Below are 24,124 nucleotides of genomic sequence, written 5' to 3'. Positions count from 1 at the left end.
TTAATACAGCAGAGTGATAAAATTTATTTATTTAACAATCCATTGCAAGCTAGTCTTCATAGCTACTTTTACACTTCGTGTTTCTTTGTTGTCCTGTATTAGGTCCCTTACAACCACTGTCTCTGAATTCGTTTCCTGTTTAGCAGAACCTTCCCTTTACACCAAAGCATGGTTGCAAGTGACAAAAATAGGTAACGCTACTATAAGCACAGAGCTGCTCACCTTAGCCGACTACTGATTACAGTGCCTTTCATTACACAGTTTCTCAGACTAATCAGCTTCACATTGGCAGTACCTTCAGCCTAGCTTGTAATACAATGATTTTTATGTGTATTACCATCACAGCAAGTGTACACAGGAAGAAACATGTTTCATATAAAAAGGGAAAAACTCAAGTAAAGTCTAAAACCAAATGCCAATTTGGAACATTTCAAACATTTATTGTCCTCAAGAGAGAAGACAGCAAGAAGCCAAAAAAACCTACAGCCTAACATGCACTAAAGAGGCCATCAAACTTGAGATAGTCCTGGTGAAACGTATTTCAGCATCAGCGCTTACACAATCCATACAATGCATAATAATAGCATAGGTCTTTAGCGATGGCAAAGTAAAACAAAGTCATTGCTTATACCTGGTCTTCAACAGGCAACTAAAACTGTCAGATCTCTTCCTCTGTTTTACATAACGGTTCCGTGCATGACAAACGCATCTTGAATCACTTCGTCTTCAAGGCAGAGACTGCGTTTTTTTTTGTTGTTGTTGTTTGGTTGGTTGGTTGGGTTTTTTTGCTGCTGTTTGTTTCCATGTAGGTACATCAGCACAGCAAAGAGACCTGAGACTTCCAAAATCTACCAGAAAACAAAGTACACATTTCCAAATACAAACAGTAAATGGAAAAGAAGAAACATCACAAGAAAGGCAAAATAAGCAAGTTCCCTCCTGCAGGACTCTAAATGAGTGCTGACAGTGGCTTATAAAGGTGGGAGATGGGCAAAAAGGAGAAAGAAATTAGATTGAAACCATGTGTCAGCTCCCAAAAACCTCACCAAGCATTAGTTAAAACATTACCAGAGAGCCAATTATGAAATATATATATATATTCATATTACATAGGCACTTCATTATTTCTTCAGCATCTTGAAGGCGTATGTTCTTCAGGGCTGGTGCAATCTGTGCATATTTGTAATCTGAATGAACTATTTTTAGAAGACGAACAGGATTGCTGCAGAGTAAACATTAGTTGGGGTCCAAAATCTAAGACAAAGCAATTTACTCACTGTTCACTTGACAGAACACCACAGTGCCAACAGGAGAATCTTTTCCTCCTATTTTTCATGTGGGAGTTTTTGATTTTATTTATTTTTTTAGGCAATCACTGGCTCCAGTTGATAGTTCATTCCTTCCTCATCCTTTTCACTCCCTAGACTCAATGACACTGTCCCCCTGGGTGCACATTATTCCCCACAAATTCCTCTGTTTGTCTTTGCAGATCATGCTGGATCCTTCAGCAAATTGGTTCTTTGCTTTTGGATATTTGCATTTTTCAACATATTTGGTTTGGTGCGAAATAAGAAAGAGCGATGGAGAGAAAAGAATCTGCACAGAGACGGGAATATACTTCTCAGCACAAATAAAGCCAACTACAGATCCAGACACATTTTCAAATGAAAGTAATTTCAAATAAAAGTTAAGGAAGAATAGTATTTAGGGGATTTTACACATATATGTGCATGTATGTATGTGTGCACATTTATACATACATACACAGCACAGTTACTAAGGCTAGAGAATTCAAAGTATAAAACTGTATTTTGTAATTCTTTCAGTTCTAAGGAGTGAAAAGGGCACTGCTCAGTTACCTAGCAGGTACCTTAACTTGTCATATCACCTTAACAAAAAGTAGCCACGCAACTTTAAAAAGCACCTCACGGACAAGAGAAACTGTTAAAAAGAGCCTCTCATTTCCATGATATTGATCCTTATGGACCACTGAAGTTCTAAATTATCTAGGAAAATATCTACAGCTCTTGTTTGATTATTTTTTGCCTATGTCACAGCCTTGGAAAACCAGACAGACTTACTGGTCCTGCCCACAAAGGGATGTTAAAGGTGAGTGAGGCAGCAGTGCCAACCTGCTTGCAGACAATTTGTGACTATCCTAGAGACAGAAAAAATCATCTGATTTTTTTTAGTGAACCAAAATAGAAGCTCTTCAGGCACTAACTGATGGACTACAGATATTTTGGTGATAATCTCCTGGATTCACAAAAGGACCTTCTTACATGAGTTGGGGTTTCTCAACCATGACCTTCTAGAATTGCTGGAATTATTTTACTCTCTGTGGTAAACTGCATCCTAACATATTATGCAGTTACTTGTTACTCAAATTACATTCTTTCAAAACTAAATTCCTGGTAATTCATGGTCACTTTTTTGTTGTTGTTGTTTCCTCTGGGATACTTCCATACCCACTCTCCCTCCAGTATTTAACTTCCAATGCTCATTTAATGGAAACAGGTTATGATAGTCTGTCTCTTCCTCTTTCTTCAAAGAGCATACAGTGTCATTTTGGAGTACAATGGAATCTCCGCAGCGGTATTTCCTTAATATACACCGCTTTAAAGGCTTCTATTGGTGTCTGGGATATAGAAGACAGCTCTGGACAGTAAAGAGTTCTCAATTAAAGTGTTATTCTTATGTTAGCATATTGTTACTTCCCTTTAAACATCTCACAGAAACCACCAACAGTTTCAAAAGCTTTTTTTCCCCACGCTTTTTCAGGGCTTAAGTAAAATCATAGTTAAGATCCAGATAACAACAAAGCAAAAGACTTAAGAGCAAAGCCCATCACTGAACATCTCTTTATGGGCAGGTAATCCAAGCTAGCAATATATTTAAGCAGTGAACAGCACTACAAATGAATGAAAGTAAAGCAGCATGTGAACAGAAAAAGATGTCTGCAAGGTTATGCTAGATGTAAGCCTATTTTAAAACTACTTCAACCTTCTGGCTTTTCTCTGCACCAGAAATTCTGGATCTAGTCTTCAGCTTCCAACATTCTTGCTCTAATTTAAACAGCTAGGCACAACTAGTCAACCCTTTGAGAGGCAAAGTGGAATATGCAACTCCATTTAGCATTAATGGGAGCTGTGTGTTCATACAGCTACACATGCTGCTAAAAATGTACTTCTTGGCCTGCAAATTAAAAAAAGAGAAAGAAGAAAAAAAAAAAGAAAAAAAAGAAAAAATATGTAAAGGGAAAAAGGCTCGCATTTCAGATATTTTCACAGAGCACAAAAGAAACAGAGAAAAGAAAAAGCACAGAGCACAAAAGAAGACTATTATAGTGCAGTTGTTAAAGGTAGTGCAAACTTCTACATAAAAGCAAATCAAGCCTGCAGTAAAAGATTTGAACACCAAATAACATTGATGTGTCAAGTCTCTTACACTGATATATAAAATGAGTCAAGGCATTTGTATGGATAGAGTATTGTGGACATAACTCAGCTAAATCTTGAAAGTTGCTACCAGCAATTATTTCCAAAAGTTTCCAACTGCTCTGCATCATCTAAAGCAACAGTATCACTCTAAAGAGAGAATCTGAAAACATTTTTTTTTTTTAATTTGGACTTAAGTGTTAAATTTGCTGTTGCCATCCTGAGCTATGTTGAGACTGTTTAAATAAAAGCTGTGACTTGCTAAATCCTGTCCCTAGCTAATTAAAACCATGATTTTGAAGTATGTTGCTTAATACATTCCCTTTACTCACTGTTCACTGTTTATAGACATACTAAAAAGTTGCACAATACAGGACACATCTTCAAGGTTGCAAATACAATGGAAAAAGAGAGGAAAATGTGACTTTGAGAGAACCCTTGGAGTACCAAAATAAATAAATAAATAAAAATGTTGTAATGCTGTACTCCCGTGATTAAAGGGAAGAGGGACATTATAAAAATGCAGAAAATCCCTTGGTTTGCAAACAGATATATTTTTAAATGGATAGTGTTTCCTCATAAACATTAATCAGACAAATGCAGGTTATCATCTGAGGGAGACGGCTTACGATAAATTGTTTCCAGTGTCCGAATATTGACAAAATACAACATTTAGAATTAATAACTAAACTGTAAAACCTATTTCAGGAGGAATTCAAAGCACTTATTAAGCACATAGCAGCTTCTTAATCTTGCAAATCTTTTATTTTAATTACAGTTTGAGATAACCCAGGAACAGCTCTATGGCTGTGTGCTCCCTTCCATCTCAGATCTATCCATTGTCACCCAGCTGTTTCAGTTATGGGCTGGTTGCATTGAGAACTGTTTTTTATACAGGTAGCAAAACATTTTCCTAATACAGTCAAAAGGAGCTCACCATCATTAATGCAACCGGAGTTAAGACTATCAGTAGAGGGAATCCTGCATATAAACCTCACACATGAGCAACCTCCGAGCACTGGTTAAGTTTAGATCTGGAGCCAAACTTCATCATTCTGGTTCCTCTCTGTCCATCAGTCAGCTTTCTCATGCAGCTGTAGCAAATTACAGCTGCAAAAGCATTATCTATCAGTTATTGAAGAATGGCTAATGATTGCACATCACAGTAAAGCTCTTTAAGTCTGAAGAGATAAAAACATTCTGGCTGCTGTCAGAGTACACAGCTTTTTGACAGTAACCACGTATAACATGCAGATATACGTGCAGAAGGAAAGAAATATACTGGGTTACACCCACATGAGCCAGGAACCTCTTAATGTTAAAATTTTTCACCTCCCTGGAGGCAATGAATTCTTGGCTCACCCAAAATATTTGAGACAATTATCTGTCACAATCCATGTCCCTGAAGCTTTTTCCATAGCAAGAAGCAGCTTGTGCAACCAAGCAGCATTCTACTTCTGTAGCAAATATTAGTCATAGTTGTAAAAGGACTACTTCCTCACATCCTAGGGAAAAGGTAGCAGTGCTGTAACTTAGCAATATTTACAAAAGGGCTAGTGATCTCTAGCAATTCTCCACCACCTTTTTTCTCTCTCTTTTCCCCTCTTTTTTTTTCTATGTTCCCCTAGTTATTTGTAGACTGCAACTTTCAAAGGCAAGGACAGGTTTTTACTTTGAAGATAGCCTAAGACCACAGGCTCAGCTGTAAAATAGGTAAGTAGCAGTAACATTGCTGAGAGCAGTAAAGCAGGGAAAGAAGAGCAGTACTCCAAACTGTGACCTGAAGATCAAAAGAACATTTCCCCATCCTGAAGAGGATATCAGGAAGCTCACCACTTCCACTGAATGGATACAGAGATTGCAGGGACATAGACTTCACTGCCAAACACCCTTAAAAGAAATGCATTAACTAGGGACCAGCCATCCTGCGGTACCCTGACATGAAGACCACCGTGTCCCTTTCACCACAAAGTGAGTCCAGGCAAGGGGAAAGTCTGTCTGAACACATGCAAGGAGAAATGTGACAACACAGGAGAGGCTCCTGGTGTCCCAGTCCAAGTTTCAACTGAGACCTGAGAGATCTCAAGGCATTTTCTGCTTGCATTTTGGTTTTCTACAGTCTAGGCAAGCACTCAGGATAAGTATAAGGGAAATGAGTTATTCAAGGGGGAAAAAAATAGAAAAGCTTTGAAAAAACTTTTTTTTTGGAAAAAGTAGAAAAGACTTTGTAAACTTAGAAAAAATTCTCATTTGCATAAGACCTAAATTCATTCTGAATTTAATGGAATTACTTCAGCTTCCCAGTTGTGTGATCAAGAGTAGGATATGAGGCACACCTCAGACTAACTAGATTTCTGAGCTTACTCTCAGCCTGAAACCCCCCTACATCAGTGTGATAAGCAGACACTTTAACGCAAAACCTGTCCTTATCTTTTTCAATATGGTACCACGTCTATTATATTCTACAACTTCATTAGCAGGAATAAATTCAATCAATATTTCAGCAAAGAATGAAAGCCGATTGTGCTTCTTATTCATGATCTCCTAAGGAATTCAGTACTATATCAATGACAGCCTCACACAGCATTAGTAAGAAGCGTCTGAAGTAATTATTTGCAGACATACTGGACAATTTTATATAATTTTTAATGAGGCAACTCCTGAGACAGTAATCCATTTAAGAGTCAAAGAACAATCACAGTACTTTTACATGTACTGTATTTCTTAGGCCGAATTCAGCAGCAGTGTGTCAATGTATATATATACTGACACTAGCAGAATTGTGTCCACTTGCAAAAGGGTTAAACTGGAGCCCATGTAACCCTGATAAGTTAAACATTGCTAAAGTCAGGTTGCTCATAAGGGGAAGAACACAGCCCTTTACTAAGACATAGATCTTCCATAGTTTATTTATCATTAACAGAAAGTGTTTTATAGCACTGCATAGAGGTTGCCATAAAACAACGTTTTAAGGCTCTCTCAACCATATTTCAGCCATAAATGTCCTATAGACATAGCAAGTAAAACTACTGAGGTTCAATATTATCATCTTTATTACAGATGACCTCACTATTGTGTTCTCTATAAAGAAAAAATATTAAACCATTAACATAGTCTGAATCCTAAATTAATACAGGTTTACTACTCCTATCTAGATCTAAATGGCCTTACTTGCAGAGTAATTATTTTCCTACAAAAATTTTGTTGACAGACCCATTAATGGTGATCAGACCAGAATAAATGTTACCTCTTCTACTAAAAATGTGACTTCTGTGGCAGAGTGTACCATATATTAGTATGCATCCATCAGCGATTCAGTTTTCAGTGAAGTTTTATAATGAATGACATATTAAAAGACAAGGCACAAATTTATGAAAATTCGGTCATTTACTATGTGTTACAATGCTTAAATAGCTGACACAGCTATACTGCTTAATCCAGATATTTCTATTCCCCTTATATACTTCTCCTCACTAGTGCTATTTTTCAATACGGTTCCGTAATGCAAAGATATTATTACAAGCTGTATTATTGCAGCTCATAAAGATTTTTATAAAAATCCAAAGGAGACAGTAGAAAAAATAACATTACTTATTGTTTCATTATTTTTTAAAACAAGATGCACGTTTGATGCTAAAATATGTTTCTGCTTAATTGCAGCTCTGTGCAGCCTATTTCTGAAAAACGCCAAAGCAATTTCTAATGCCTTCTCTCAGAGTATGGCAATAGCAAGTGTTCTCACTTTTGAGCCTCTTCCATTGCATTATTCTGTGGAACTTTACAGAATTTGTCTGACTCATTCAAATGTTCTCAAATAAACAATACCTGATTTATGAAGACGGTCAGTTTTACTTGAACACAAATTTAAATCATTAAACAGCCTTTCCTACACTGAAAATAATTCTGTCTGCAAAAGTCATACTTCAGTGCAAAGCAGAGTTGCTTTGAAAATGGTTCCCATCATACCCAAAGAACACTTTGCCCATTATAAATAACAATGATTGCATCAGATTGGGCAGGTGAGGTGGGGTGGAGAGGCTGTAACTTTTTTTTAACAATTTGGAAAAAAAAAAAATAAAAAAGAAGCCTTCTTACCAATTTCAATTCCCTCCCCCCAACCCCAGAAGGTAAACACAGATATTTTTTCTTCTAGTTTTAACTCTAAAGTACTGCTGGAGATAGGACAATTAGCGTGGTTGCACCAAAACGGAACTGTGAGCACTGTTCTACAATAGCAATATGTCTCCATAAATTTTGGCAATAAACTTCCAGGAATTTGCTTAATAACTAGAATATTCCTAAATCTTACTGCTTTAATAGGCCCCAGATTCTTCTTTCCTTTTCCTTTGGCTGTTACTGTTTCTCAAAAGGATAACACAGAAATCAGTTACAGAAAGTTACATTCTTAGGGTTTTAAGAATGAAAGAGGGCCTAGAGAGATATGCAAGCTTCGTCAACAGTATGTTCTTATTATTCACCTTGATACAGCTTTTGTACATTGTGCTCATCATAGTTCAATAGTACCTGACAAAACTAATGCTAGTTTTCATCCAACGCCAGCTTGTGATGTTAAATAAGAAGCTGTGTGCGTGAACGTGCTTTTAAGCACTACAGTGCACCAAAGAATGAGCTGTTTTCAGCTAACATTGAGCCACTAATGATTTTAATGAGAGTGCCTTCTGGATTCATATTTTTTTCATAAAATACATCACACTAAAACAAAATCAATGAGAAACATTAATTAGGGCCTTTTTAGATGCCTTCTGTGGTGTTGTTTTTCTTTTGAGAAGCACCAGATGAAGAATGCTGTGCTTTATTTAAGCTAAGTTGTTTGACATTTAGATGAGAGAAAAAAGAGAAAAATACTAACAAACACAGGAACAATTTTTGACAGCTCTTTGTCATGCAAGAGAGAAAAAAGGGGACCGACTGTGAGATACTACTTTGAAGCCCTGGAAATTTGTAATGAAAAATTTAAGATACAAGAGAGGAAGAAAGATGAGCTATTCATTTGGTTCTGCATATATTAACACTTGTAATTCAAACTAAAGGTTTGCTATGTGTTTTCATAATTTTGACTCTAATAAATATCTTGGAGAATTGCTTTGATATTCTAAGATCATGCGTGTAGCTTGCATCCATTAAGAAAAATGGGGAACAATCATCATCAGCCCTCTTGGCACTAATGAGAAGGTCATTGCTCTTTAATTATCATAGACATGAAATGAAATATTTCAAAGGTTTTGTGGAATACACTGGCTATAGGCAAAGCTGTGTATCTGTTTATAAGTCTGTCTGTCACAGAGCAAACCAAGTAGGATGTGCATCTTCCATTCTGTAGCTCCTCTGCTTTTGTGTATATTTAATTTTCAAGTTTGTATCGTGGTTTCTTGCACATTGGATTAATCTGGGAAATTTAGACCAACTATTAGCAGGGGCTGAGTAGGAGGGAGGAGGGCACGGAGAGGAGGAGAAAAAGGGGTAGAGATGTGAGAATAGTAAAATGTTCCTCATCAGGAGGCATTGTGAAATAAGTACTAGTGTGTTGTGTGACCTTATTTCCCACAGTAGGGGTGTTATGAAGAAATAGAAACGATGAGGTGTTGCAGGAAAATATTAGCAAATTAAAAATCTGTGTTTGGCATTGGTTGTGATCTCACTCATATTTCCACCCTTGCAAAGGAAGTGGCTACATGGGGAACAGACACAGTTGAAGCAACAGATAGAGCTGAAGCAAAGCAGGGGGTGGAATCAAATGTAAAAGTGAGGTTTTTTCCTTGCTGAAATTCTCCAAACCAATCTCCTCCTACTCTAGTACAGAAGAGAAATAAATAATTTCCCTCACACCTAGTATGTTTACACTAAGCATATTTGGGGATTATATTGGCTAAATAGCAAAATTTTGAATTGCAATAGAATTGCACAGACCATTTTAACTCCAGTAATAGGTGAGCATCCTTGTCTTTCATGCAAGTGAAAGACAAGAGCGGAAAGAGAAACTTCCTCTCTTTGAAGAAGAGAGAGAGCAAAGATCCAACCTTTGCATACTATGCCCATTTTGTTTGGATTACTACTACTGAACAGCTAACTTCTTTTCTTGTACACATTTCTTTTTCCTTTGGAGGTAGTTACATTCCCAAAGAGATGGAAGGAGAATCAAGAAAAAATTAAAAAAAAAAATTAAAAGGAAGCATTGAAAATGTCAGCAGTCAGCCCTAAATTCACCCCAAGATGCTTTGTTGTGATGAAAAGTTATGGCAAGCAAGCAAAAATAGCTTCTAAATCTCAAATTAACAAATATTTCTCAAATCTTAGAAAGTTTTTGTTTGCCAGATATGGAAGATTGATACCGAAATATCAATATAAATTGGCTTACAGAACTGTCATTCCCTTTGAATTTTTGATTACTGAGACCTGTTGTTAACTTTTCAATGAAGTAATACAATGGCAAATCTTTATGACATGAAAAGCTCATCTCTGTGCATAAACCCTCATCTGTGAAGCCAGTTTAGGTGGAGTTACATTAGGTAAGGAGGGAGAAATTTTGACCTTTCTGTGAAAATAGAAATTTGCTTTCCTTCCCTTGTTCAGACATCAGGCCAGAAAAAATTCTGGGGATCTTCCAAGAAATTACAAAAAAACACCTTTTTTTTTTTTTTTTAGTCCATTATAATACTTTACATACAACAAAGGCAGACATAAGCTTTAGTCCAAAAGGACAATGTAAAGCTTAACTCCTTTTGGACAGTAAAGCCAGAACAGACTAGTGTCTGCACAGATCTCGTTTGTTCAACTGGCAATGCAAACCAAAAGAACTGGATGCTGGTAGATAACCCTGAAACCAGGCAAAATGCCCTTATCCTCAAAGAAGGCAAGTCTCCAGCTAAGTGATTTTGATAAAAAACAACTGGCCTTTTAAATACTAATACAGACATTTTCAGAAGACTTTTCCCTTGAGATGTACATATATAATATGGTACAAAAAGATCAGACTGCCATTTTCAAAGAACTACTTGAGTAATTATTTCCAGGGTGACTAAAGTGTTATGTCAGAAGAGAGTCAGTTCCCTAAATGTAGGGATACCCCCATCAGAGGGACTCAAAGGAAATTGTGTACTAATGACAGTCTTGCTCATGAAGAAAGAGGTACATTGGTTGGATTTCAGAAGTTGATATTCCTGAGAAATAACCATGTCCAGAATTCCATGTGAGAAAGTATCTACAGGACAAACTAGGTAGACAGAAACACCACACACGGGGGCTTTAGTTGTTCTCTTCCTTCTGTAAATAGCACGGGAAAATTTGCAAGTATGGACAGGGAAGGCGGGCAGGAGGCTTGAATCTTTGTTCTAAATATATTAGAGGTAGAAAAAAGATTTTCTAAAATTCTAAAGAAGTTCAAAAGCAAATTATTTAGTTCTTATGGTCTTTGTGCTCTCTGTTTTTGCTCAAGCTTCAGAAAAATGGTGCTATGCAGGTTCTAGCTGCTGTTACTGAATAGATGAGGAGCAAAGTAAATGCTTATAGCTGAGTTGGGACCATTTTGTCTCTGAATAAATTAGAACAAACAGCACTAGGGAACAATTCTCCTGTTTCTAAGTATTAGCCTGCTGGTAATATTTACCATGTTCCTAAATACTTGTCTTTCACAGTATCTTAGAAGCACAAAAACAAGGTGCAACTTGCATTCCTTTTATTTGTCTCTAGCTTTTTGCAGCTCAACATCCAGAAATATAAATGACTTTCTACTTACATAGCTAATTTATTCAAATCATTCCTAATTATACCACCCTCTTTCTTTAATTTGACTACCCTTTGCTTGTACCTTTGGCATCTTAAATCCTTCTGCCATATGTTTTTCTTGATCATTATGATATCAAGTGAATTAAATCAGTGCTGAAAGTAATCACTGTAGTACTTCATTTTTCTCCTTGTGCCCTGAACTGACTTAACTCACATGTACCTCCTTGCCTTTGCTATCAAAACAATGTTTCAAAACCACCAGTTTAGGTAATACACTGCCCTGCGCAATGTTTGCAAACCTTGCTTGTAAATAGGACAGGCTTTCATGCAGCATTGTATTAAAATATTCTGAAAGAAAATGAAAGCAGAAGAATGCTCAAAATGTTATAGGACAAAAAAAAAATAGTTTTTACTAGAGCAAGTTGCACGAGCTTTTGACAGCCAGAAAAAAAAAAAAGAAGAAAAAAAGTAAATTATCATTTAATCTTTTAACACTGAAATGTCACGTGTCGGACAAATAACATAACTCCCTGTTCAAGTCCAGAATTTCTATTGCCTCAAAGCATCTCTTTCTACTAGCTGCTACCAATCTTTCTTTCTTATTCTTTACCCCTGCATCATATACACCCTTGAAAGCAGTATCTACCGTCGGAAAAGAATAATCTACCTTCTAAGTATTTGCTTTCCTTTGTCGACTCCCCAGTTCACTGTGATTAACAGCACCGAGGATACAAATTTGCCACTGATGGAATGGGAAGGGGGCTGCTCAGTTAGTCTCCATTGTTCCCACAAGAACCAAGTACCTCAATAGACGGGATGTTCATGGAATGCAAGGAGTGCTCCCAAAAATGAGCTCATAGATGAAGAAAAAAACTGAATAAAACTCACAGGTACAGAGGAACTGTCTGGAAGCACACAGAACTGCACAGAAAAGGTCATTTTCAGGAGTTACAGGGCTCTTCTTAAAAGTACCTGAAAACCCAAGCTATGAGATCTCCTTCACCCTCTAGTGATAGCTTTGTGTTGAAGGCAGAGGCTGTTCTGTAGCTACCCACTCCCAGGGTTCACTGGAACCTGAACTAGACAAACATGCTAGTTAAAAAATTTAAACTCTCTTATGGTATCATGAAAAAAACCTACACACACATATTTAGAAATAGAAACACTTGTTAAAGCTCATGAAAATAAGACTGCCGGACCTGTAAGGCAATGGAAAACCTGAGCATGAGGCAATGAATTCCTAGACCAACAGGGGCCTAAGGGGCACAACCCTGCACCTATTAATTTCATGCCATTGGCTTCAATAGGGCCATATCCAATAATGGCGAGCGATACTCCTGGTGCGGTTGTTTTTATGTCGTGTTAATACAGTGTTAAGCCAGTTGTTTAAAACTGCTTTGCAGTAATTAAGTAATGGCTGTTACTGTTACATGTGTTTATTAGTAAAAAATAGTAAAGAACTGTTGCTGTTCTGTTCTTTATATGTGGCCTTAGGGACTCTAGCTTTTGTACTCCCCAAAGTGCCCTCTCATTACTGAACTAAACGTGCCAATAAAATACTGCAGGGGATAAAGGAGTTAACTTATTATTTTTTTTTCAGTGGGGATGGGAGTTCAGCTGAACCTGAACATCACCAAAACGTCAGCTGCTGGCTTCTTAGAATGGGAGCTGCCATGCAGGGAAGGCTTTCTGTGCCGCTCCTTCTCTCAATGCAGCATCACCAGGACATGAGAGGTGTGTGGGTAGGTGAGTCTGATGCTGCAGTTTTCCTACTATGTTGTTCCTCTGCAAGAATAATAACAGGGCTGAAGTCAGCAGTAGCTGTTCAAATGAAATGTCAGATATCTGTACCACAAAAAAAATGGAGTGTTTTTAAGGCAATACTCATATAGGTATTACAGATTTCATGACTGAAAGAAAATATGCTGGCTCCCAGTAAGGTCAAGGGAGTTTTGCCATTAGCTTCTGTGAACTTGGAATTTTACCACTGATGTTGCTTCTTTCTCATTACCAAAACCAGACATGAAACAAAAATGAGCACTATAACAAAACCAAAACCACTAATCAGGCCTAATTTCCCATTGCCATAATACTTTAGGTACTCCTTAGCAGGAGCGTGAGATTGGCAACGCTTAAAAGCATTACATTCATTCATCTGACATTTGTTCACGTGACAGGGAAAATATGGAGAAACTGACTTTGAATGGAATGATGGCCATTAGAGGCATATCTAATGAAGACTGCATCATAGAAACAAAACCACCTTGCACCCCCAAAATGCTAACAACAGAGATTGCTATGAAACATCCAAGGATCTAAAGAGCAAGGGACTCCTTTTTTTCACTCAAGAAAGAAATTCACTCCTATTTGCTGGCTTCTTCTGAATACTAAGCAATAAAAAGTGGAATTCTATCCCCGACAAATTAAGATATCCCAGCCTACAATTAAGATAACATGATCCGTATAATCACCTTGTGCCAAAGGAATATTCGTTAAACTTACATTTATATTCCAAATCTTGTTACAGTTTTCATATACATCTTTTTCATACACTCCAGTTTTGACGTATCTTGCCATAAAGGAGAACTTTAGCAAGTTCTGCAGAAAAGTCTGGCAAAGAATAGGTAAGTCTAAAGGTAGCATTTGCAACAAGCTGAGTAACACAGAATAGTTGCATGAGCATAAGATGATTTCTCAGGTCAAAATTTGCTTTGCACCAATCACTGCTCCAAATACTAGCCACAGTATTTTAAAGACAACTTTGTCATTAATTTTAGTTCCAATGCTGCCAATAAGTAAATCCTGTGCACGTCTGACTTTAAAAATTTAGGCAGCAATAGTCTTAAAGAAGATTCTTGTTAAACTGTTTTCTTTCTCCTCAACTCCTTATTTGAAGCATATTTTTAATTATGCATCATTGCCCACACATAAATTCATTTATGTATATTAATTTTTGCTCCACTTAGCAGAGTGGTCACTTAATTAAATGTCTTCAGTTGTTTTAATGAAAAGAAAAAAAAAAACAGCTTAAACAGAATGTTGTAACACTATACATTTAAACATACTATTTGTTGCCTTTATTTCAGTCCATTTGTAACACTGATACTAGGACATTTGTGGAACCAATATTAAAAAGTAATATACTTTTCTAAAGCCCTTAGACTGTTTAGCAGATTTTTAAATTGAAATCAAAATTATACAGATTTTTCATTCTGATAATTTTACCAATTCACTAATTCTTTAATCTTTACAGGTCATTGAACAGCTTCACATTAATGAGATGTAGTTAAGAACAAATTTTACAGTTTTTCTTTTTTCTCTCCTTTTTTTTTTTTGAAAAATGTTGCATATCATTTGCAAATTAGAAAGAACTTGTTCCATTTATGGTACATTTATTTAAAATAATCGAATGCATGAGAGCCAGCTGAACACTGTGTGCAATGACGCTTTAAAACAAATTACCATTTATTTATAAGGAAGAAATAGACTTTTAAAAAGCACACAGACTGCATTTCATTATTAATGGTGTTCTCCATGCAAAACTGATTTCTTTCAATAAGATACAGAAACAAGACAAAACTCAAATAACAGGAAAAAAACCTATCCTGGGGACAAGCATATTTTGCATATTAGAAATTCATAAAACAGACAAAAAATGATGGCACCTGAAGAGCATGTACAAGGAATTTCAGTGGCAACTTCTCTGCAGCTGCTAGACAGTCTCAAACTACACAGTACTGTAGATACCATATTTAAAAAGAAGTCAAATTACTCAACATAGGCATGTAAAAACTTCCCTTTCTTCCAGTATGTATAATGTATTCAAGAAACATTTCTACCATCAGATGTCTGAAAGAACTGATATTTCTAAATTATTGTAGACTGCAATTTCAAACTGTGGAAACAGTGAAAGGTAATTACTTTGGCTCAAGTATGTTAAATTACTATTATTCTTTACCAGATACTACTAATTTGAATAGACTGCTTATCTTTCTAAATGGCAAGTTAGCCACCTACAGCTTCTCAGACCAGGCTCTGTGTGTAGAAGTATGTATACACCACTCATGAAAGTCAACACTCCTCCCTGGCCCACAGGTTGAATGTTATTCAATGAAGAAAAATTAGTTTGCTGAAGACTACAGCTACATGTCTTAGCTGAATATCGTGACCTCTGTTCAAGCAGATTCTCTAGACTTATTCGGAAAAGCCTGCCAACTGTTCATTGGACTCCTCCAGGACATCATTTGAAAAGCAATTTATATCATTTATAAACAGCTATTTCATTACAGAAGAGCAGCAGTCAGGAACAAAGATATTTTAGTTGGTAGGTGGTAGGGGTTTTCTTTTCTCTTTTTAAAGAATAATTAAAATTCCATGAGTATATAACTATTATAACCACAGCTTGCTCATTCCCTTGCACTTTAGCTCCCTCTTTCATATGTTATTAGCAAGAATCTGACCTGTAGCTTCATAGCTCAATATAAAGAGGTACCACACATTTCTTGCTTAATTTTAACAGAAGTATAAAATGGAAACATATGCAGATTTTCTTTTGAGGCAGTTTTTGGAAAGGCTCAGAAAAATGCTCTAGATTCAAAGACATGAGTTGTTTGGCAATGATGAATAAGCACATGATAATTCCAGAAAAATTCTTAGGATAGATTGCTGATGTGCATAAAGCCTAGAACCACTGTTACTAATTAGATTGCTGCTAACAGGCAATAGAATTTGTTATCAAGCAATAAGAATTTGTTAACAGGCAATAAGAATTTGTTATCAAGAAATATCAATGCTTGATAACAAATGCTTATCTGGCTGGTGACCTGACAACAATTCCAAATTATTCATTAGTGATCACTTTAAGAGGTATTTTGCAAAAACCTCAACTAATTCTCTTTTCTCTCACATAAAGACCTATTTGCATGATCCATGAAATGCTAAAATTGAAGTTTCAATTTCTCTGTAGCTGCCAGCTATTGTCATTGAGGAGATTTTTTATTTTTTTTTCCTCTAATAAGCTTCCTTACGCAAGTTCTTAGCAAAGAAAACAGGGAAAGTCAGAGATCCTGGGGGCTCTTTCCAGCAATCAGCTCCTCTGATGACCTTGCTTTCCACCTGTTCTGACGTTTGACTTGTGCAGCCTTGGGGAGCGACATGGGCTCTGCATACGTTCTACTTATTCATTTTAATACTGCCTTTCTGCAGTGAAGGGCCGCTAAGATGTGTTAGCTTCCCTCACCCTTCATTCCGTCACTTTTACTTGACCACCTCATTATCAAATTGGGAGAGAACAACGTGCACAGGGCTAGCCCACTTCACCAAGCCAGATTCTGCTCAGACCTTAACGTGTCTGCTAACAGCTGCAAGGGCAAGCTGGCAGATCTCCTTCAGGATTCAGAACAGATACTCAGGAAAATTATCTTTCTCTTTATCACTCCTCTCTGCTTCCTCTTCTCTAAACACAGGCAGAAGGCAAAGATGCAACAGAGCTCTGGAGGGAGAGTGGGTACAAAAGTGAAGACAGAATATATAGGGGGAAAAAAGTTAAAATGTGTTCCTGAGAGAAGGTTTTGGAAAGTTCTCCTTGCTCACTGCTACTAGCATCCAGACAATGCAAGGAAGAGAGAGGACATGATTGCTTGCCTTCTTCCTTCTCAAAGCTGCAACATAAAGAAAAGACATGTCCACCATCTCAAAAATGGTGGTCTTTCTCAAGTACAAGAGTTCCTGAAAGCCTCCATAACGCATTTCTTACTATGGTTTCCACCACAATTAGGCCATTTCAAAGACATTTCTTCATTTTTGGTTCACGCATTATGTGATTTGCACCCTTTTCTTCATGCATTACCTAATAGAAAGTGCTTAATCTATCCACTGAAATTAAAGCTTTGTAAAAGAATCTATTTTCAGCTGAGTTGTAGCTGAAATATGTTATAAAAGTCTCTGGCCAGCCAATTTGAATGAATCTGAAGTACATCAGCTTGAATTTAAATAACTTGTGTAGAAGTTCTTTTAAAACATGCTTGGCTTGAGATGATAAACTAATAGATACAATTCATACAGACATGATTTAAATTATTATACCTTTAACACCCAGGCAATATAAATTTTTATATTAGTAGTTTTTGTCCTATGTGTTTAAGTATAACACATATAACATATGCTCTGGCCAGCAAATCTAATCTCTTTTTCTTCTGAAAATTCAAAACTGGTCTTGCCATACCCTGTTGGAATCAGGCTGACACTCCTTTCCTAAGTCGCAGGGATTTTTCCTTGCCAAATTACGTTCTCCAAAAAGTCAGTGGGAGACCACTAAAGTACTCTTTGATTTAGAAGCAGAAGAATTGTGTGTTATTCCTCAGTTGTGATCTAATGATCATACCAGCGTTGTTGAAGTTTCACAGACTTGCTGCGTGCCTTAGAATGACAGAAATAAGTGCCACTGTCAGGAAGCATACATACCGTGACTACAAGAAAATACGTTGCAGGAGTAAAGGTAGTAACAAGAAAAAACAAAAATCCTTTTTCTGTGGTTCTACCCAGATTTTCAAGCTGCTTCAGATTGTCAAGGCATGAAATCTGGCCTGAATGCAGTCTCTCAGGGTCTGACAGTGTAATGCTCCAGATTAGTCTCTAGGTAGTCTTTGCCATTTTGCATTTTGTGCCCAGCTCCAGGTTGCACTCTCTCATTTCAGACAGCAGCCTGCACTTCTCTGAGTGCCCAGCTGTTCTTTTGTTTGAAAAAGTTCCTCTCCTGTAAGACCCACTTCAGATGAGCTGCGTGGGCTGAGAACAACCTGGCACAGGTACACATGCTGACACCTTGCCTCTACTCCAAGCTGGGTGGGTTTGCCTGCATTACTGACATTTCTCTTCATCACAAAAGAGGTGAAGCTCAAGAAGGTTCACAGCCAGAAAAAGGAAGGGTTCTTACAAACTGCTCTTCCCCTTTCAGCACAACCTCACTTCCAGCTTGCTTTCTCTACAGCAGCAAACCCTGCTTGTCCTGGGCCCCAGGAAGATTTCTGTGGCTCCTCAGGCCACTGTAGCTCCCTGTAACCTCCTGATAAAGGAGCAGAGCCTGGCCCCTGCCCTCCCAGGCTCTGTCTTCTGGGACCACCGCTAACATGAGCCAAAGGAACACGGCACAACCATGGTCAAACAAGAGCATCCAAATAGTATCCATCACAGCCATGAAGGGGACCTCCTTCCCCTTCCCCTGACTTCAGGGAAAGTCAGAGCACATACATGGAAAATAGCTAGAGCCATTGTAAAAGTTGTAACAACGCACTACAGTTGAAGAAAAATATTTCACTGTAACACTACCAATGATTTTTTAATGTTTTGTCATGCATCCTCTGAGCTCTCCTAATCAACTCTAAATAAAAGCATCTCATATGACGTCCACTTCCTACCTCAGCCACATTTTTCCTTGAGCAATCTCTCTGTTTCTCTCTCAGGATCATGTTCTCAAAGCATTGGCTGTACTCAAGGATGTTAGCAACAACAAGTGTTTCCCTTCAATTCATACTTTTCTATACAAAGTGCTGCCCTCCTGTATTCTCACACCTTTCCATTTAGTTTTCTTTTTCTCTAGACACTTAGGTGGATGTCCCATTATAACGGGTTTATAACAGATACTGGACCATCTCAGGTAACATCAATCAACAGCCCAAGCCAGGAACATTTCTGTATTTATAGCAATCCAAGAGAAAGTACTTCAATTCTGAGTGCTTTAACTGAGATAGCCAAGAAAACTTGCTCCACATGTCCCATTAGGTGAGAGACAAGCCTCAATTAGTAAACAGAAGTAGGTGGTTGTTGAGGAGCAATTGGAAGCTGAGACTCAGTTAAGCCCATTCATACATTTTTTTCTACAAGCGCTAAACTCTGGAGCAACATGCAAAGCACACAGCTACAAGGTAAGCAGACAGAGGAAAAAAATGGGATTTTTAGTCTCATATGACAAAAATTGAGAAAAACAACAAAAAAAACCTGATAATCAGTTTCACACAGGAAAGAAAGGAATATAAGTGACTCAACATCCTTTTTTAGAAGGGGATTAGGGACCACTACTTGGGCAAGACTAATCAGGACCTAATTTAGACAATGAGCAGAATCAAGGTAAGGACCAGGAGTTACTGACGAGCATCTGTAATGAGGATGCTGTAGTGACTGTAGCATCTAGTAAACAGTTAATTGCACCACAGAAAAAAACATGGTGCAAGAAAAGAATTTTACTGAAAAGGGTAGCTGACAAATAGTTCAAGCTCCTCAAAACAAATAGTCTATAGCAAAGATTAATCCAGCAGGGGCCTTTTATACTGTGTGTCTTGCATTAATATGTAAAATAATGTAAATAATGTACATTTCCAGACCGGATCTGCATTTTAAAACTTAAAACTTACTGTAATATTCTTTATTTGCAGAGACTGGTATTAGCAACTAGTCCTATTATAACATGAAAATGGATAGATAGTAGAATCATGCAATAATAAGAGACCCCTGGATATCATTTGTTCTAAACATCCCAATAAAAGCAAGGTCAGAGACAACAATGCTGTTCTAATATTTTCCTTCTACTGGCAAGCCCCAAACTGGAGACAGCACTTGAGATGCCATCTCCCTTGCACTGAAAAGAAGGCAGCAATCACCTTCCTTGGCTTGCTGGCCACACTCTTACTGACACAGGAGTAGGTTGTAACCCTTCCTGCAACAAGCCCAAATATTATTGTTGGTTTAACGTTCTAGCTGTAGCTGTAACGTGAAAACTGTATGCATATCAAATAAGTTCTTAGAATTTGCCCCAAAAAGTAAACATTAAAATTGTGATGTGTATACATTTTTGTTTTCCTTTAAGAATACATATATATATACACACACACAATATCCATACATATAGATATATATGGTTTTACAGGTAAAGTTATGGCAGCTTTTTCTTGTGACTTAGGAGAATCACACCACTTCGGCAGACTCTTAAATGACCAAAGTACTTGCACATATTGATTCTTCCTTTATTCCCTACAGATATTAGTTATTGCAGTGTTTTGGGCCAACTGAAAAATATGTTTCCAGTCATTTGCCATTGAAAGCTTATATTTCACTTTCTAAGACACACTAGTGGCTTTTTTCCTGTAAGGAAAAGCATTAGAGATCTTCCACGTCCCCTTTGTGAAATCTGTGTGCTTCTGCTTCACTTCTCAATCCAACTTCACATGTACATCTGTCCTGTTTTAGCAGCTTAGTAGCCTTAGCAAACACAAAAACTGAGAGTAATAAATTATACTTGGTTTTAAAATGTTAGACATGAACAAAAATCCTTTTTCTTCAAAGCTCAAAAGAGATCCTTTCATAACCACTCCTGACAGACCACAGAGGATGGGATCTAGACTTCTTTTAAACAAGAGGTTGTAGATGCCAACTTTATTTCTCCAGTGGCTAACCAGACATATTAACTCAAATGGAACATGAAAGAAAGATGCCTTCCCTGTCCCAACAAACCTATTATCATGAGGACTGTGAATATTATGTGCTCGATGTTCTATGTGAAAGAACGAACAGTAAAAGCTTTCAAAATGAAGTCAGCTGTAAATGCATACTGTTTTTTTGAACTTAAGATGTAAACTCCCATGAAAGTTGGCCTTTTAAAAAGTTACAGAACAACATTTGAAAAATGAAGACGTAGCAGATATAAAATTTCTATATTTAAGAGTGAATTCAAAGATGAATACTTCATAACCTTGATAAATTATGAGATTTTTCACTATATGTCTAGCTGTACTAATCTGATGTTTACAGATGATGTGTAGAACCTTCCTGCTGTAAAATTTTGTGTATTTCAAAAAACAAGCATTGCTCTCAATTCTAACAATGTTACCTTGAATTTCAAAATGTTTGATTTTTTTTTCCAGAATTACATGTTTTGAAATCAGCATTAATTGCAGAAGTTATAAGAAGACAAAATTGCTAGCTTCATGGCTGGAGGGAAAGGCTGCAAAACATTACCTGAATATACAGATTAATTTCCAGAATATATTCCAGGTGAAATAAATGAGTTTTCCACAGTAGTTATTCCAAAACTATGTGTTTTTTGTCTCATGATAGAGTAGACACAGAGAAGGATAGTCTGTAGCAAATGACATGCCCTTTTCACAAAATGTCTTCAGTTCCTTATTCTCACATAGATTAGGCTCAGGCCTTCCGGGCTACACCTAAAAACTATGGAGAGATATAGCTAGACCTGCATTTCATTATTTTTCCAGGTCTACTGTTCTTAAGACCATGCCATGACTGCTTAGGGGGTGGAGGGCAATATACCATCAGGGCCAAATCTAGGCCTAAAATGCTTTGGCTGTTTCCTAAGGCTGACGATCAGCTTGCTTGTCAAAGATGGCTGCTATCCCCAAACCGCCTTGAGCTCTACCAGAGGCCCAGCAAGTCAAGCCTGTGGATTCAGCACTCACTGCCCACAGCAGTCTTCCTCACCACAGAATGAGCATTTGCTGCCCACATCCTTCCTGTCCTCACAAGGAGTAGCAAGTCCAGCATTGTAGTGCCTTTGCTCCCCTTCCCAGTCCTTCCTGTTCTGTCAGTGGAACTCCCCCCGGCCCTTGGTCTGCACAGTGTCTAAACTCAATTTTTGCTTCATATCCCTGGAGAAGCTGTGAGCTGAAGCTGAGCCCAGTTCCCTATGTGCGAGCATTTAAGGCGGACTGTTCCTGGAAGAGCATTATTGGGCAGCTCTTGTGACGAGGAACCTTCACAACAAGACTCCAGGACTAGTTCTGTCTTGGTGTGTATAATGTGAAGTACTGTACGTTCCTCACTGAGGATAAATAACGTGGTTCTTTCTGAAGCAAAACATACTCTCGGTCAAGTTTTCCCTCCTCAGTTATACTGGCAGCCAGGAGTACATGGAAATATGCCAGAGTCAAAGTGGACTGTAATAAAGTCAATGGCATTTTATCAGATACTGTAGCTAGGGGCAGAATCTGATCCAACATTTACATTTTGAATAGAATTCTTTTAGAAAGCACTTCAGAGAAATAAAACAAAAACAGTTGATTTTCCTTGATAATATTCAATCCATGCAGTACAATTCACAGGAGGCCAATAAATGATTGTTACTGGAAACTTTGAAAAATCATTGCAAAAGAAAACATTTATACAAGTTTATGAAGACTTCTGAAGTATGGTTGATACGTTCAGGTCCAAAAGGACTGTAAAGTATCAGGATATTACACAGAGCAATGCTGATGGTTCTTACTCTATTTACGCTGAATGCAGTTTCATTTGCTTTTTGCATATGGGAAAGGTTAATTCTATACCAAACAATGTTTTGATTCCACTCTAGTGAATTTCTTACAGAAACACAAAAGATTACTTGGATTAATAACAAGGGTAATAAAAATAGTTCCCACTTTATAATACAAAGATAAACATGTATTTGTAACGGAAAACTGTGTTTTCTGGAAAAAATATAAAATTCAGACCTTGGCAAACAGGACTGTAGAAAGTAAAAACAGCTCTGAATGCTCACCCAAAAATGTTTTTAGTCCCTATATTTGTTTATAGCTGAAGTACTTTTCTTAGGTCATTTTTAGTTTAAGTTTGCTACTGAAGATAGTTAAATATACCTAATAATTACGGTAGGGTTACAGCTAGATTTTAATCAAAATGTGATGCATCTTAGGGCAGCTTTTCATCAAAATTTGAGCCAAGATTTTTAAGTTCATGAACGTTTCAGTAAAGCTGGGTCAGGTCTAGGATGAACCCAGACTGATTTATGGAATTGCATTTAAAAAAAAATATTATCTTCAGAAAGTTCAAAAAATAAATAATATCCTCAGTATAATAAATCAATATGATTTACTCCCATAGTATAATTTTTTACCTTCTGTCTATCCTACCTTGAAAAGAATACAAAGAAAGAAGTGGACAGCTGAGAGGATTCAAAACCAGACAAACATTCATGATTGCAGTCACAGAAATACATCCATAGAAGGAGAGTTTATCACACTTGGAGTTTTTTATTGTGGAGGAAACAGAGGAAAGAGGAATGGAACACTGAATGCACGATATAAGGGAACTTAGATGCTCCCAGGCCTCCTTCCCCTCCTATTATGTCAGAATAAGGGAACTTTCAGTGAAATTGAGAAAAAGACAAAACAAACCAAAACTCTTCTTAAAGTGATAAGGAAGTTGCTTTTTTTTTGTTTGTATGTTTCTTTAGGTTTTAAGCATAAATAAAAAATAACCTGTAGAACTCATGATCAAAAAACTGCAGGGAAAATGCAGCAACTACATCCCTAGATCTGAGACTATAAAACATAATGCTTAGCACCAAAGCTGACTAGTTAAAGAGGTTAATCTGACTCATAAGAAGAAACTCCCCTTGTGCACGTTGTCCTTCACACAAATAGGATGAGTTTTTTAAAACCATTTTTTTTTACCATTTAAAAAAAAAATCCCATTATTAGTTCTGCATTATAATTTCCCCCTATTAATGCTACTAAATTTCCTTTTTTTTTTTTCACTTAAGAGTTATGTTAGCCTTCATTGACAAAGGACTTCTCTGAGATCAATCATCCACAACAATTCTGTGTTCTTTAATGTACAGACTTCTAAGAGAACAGCTTGCAGAATCGGATAAGGCCCTTCATTCATGGTCACTAGACATTCATTCCTCCTTGCTTTTGACCTATCAATAATCTCATCAAAAATAAAGATGATATAACAACTAAGCCTGATAACTCACATCATTCTGGCAATAATCAATCTTTATCACTGCATATCACCAGACCAGTCTGGATACCATTTAGGAGCTTCACTAAAATATTTGTATAAATTATTGCCATGGAGCTCCTCTAGGCATTTGCTAAGTAGCTAAGGTGCAACAAATCCGGTTTGACTGATAGTCAAGGAGACAGCAGCTGACACCA

General features: G+C 37.1%; 1 protein-coding gene across 1 annotated transcript in view; it reads right to left on the bottom strand.

Moving 5' to 3' along the window:
* INSC (INSC spindle orientation adaptor protein) overlaps positions 1 to 24,124 on the bottom strand; it is a 510,527-nt gene that overhangs the window by 297,585 nt on the left and 188,818 nt on the right. The window contains exon 25 of the mRNA XM_083840240.1: positions 632 to 848. The gene's annotated coding sequence lies outside the window, so the exon portion shown is untranslated. The remainder of the gene's footprint in view (positions 1 to 631; positions 849 to 24,124) is intronic.

This window comes from Anser anser, assembly GCF_964211835.1.
Source record: "Anser anser genome assembly, chromosome: 5".
NCBI lineage: Eukaryota > Metazoa > Chordata > Aves > Anseriformes > Anatidae > Anser > Anser anser.
Note: the sequence above shows the minus strand (reverse complement) of the source record. Positions and strands in the feature narration are given on the sequence as shown.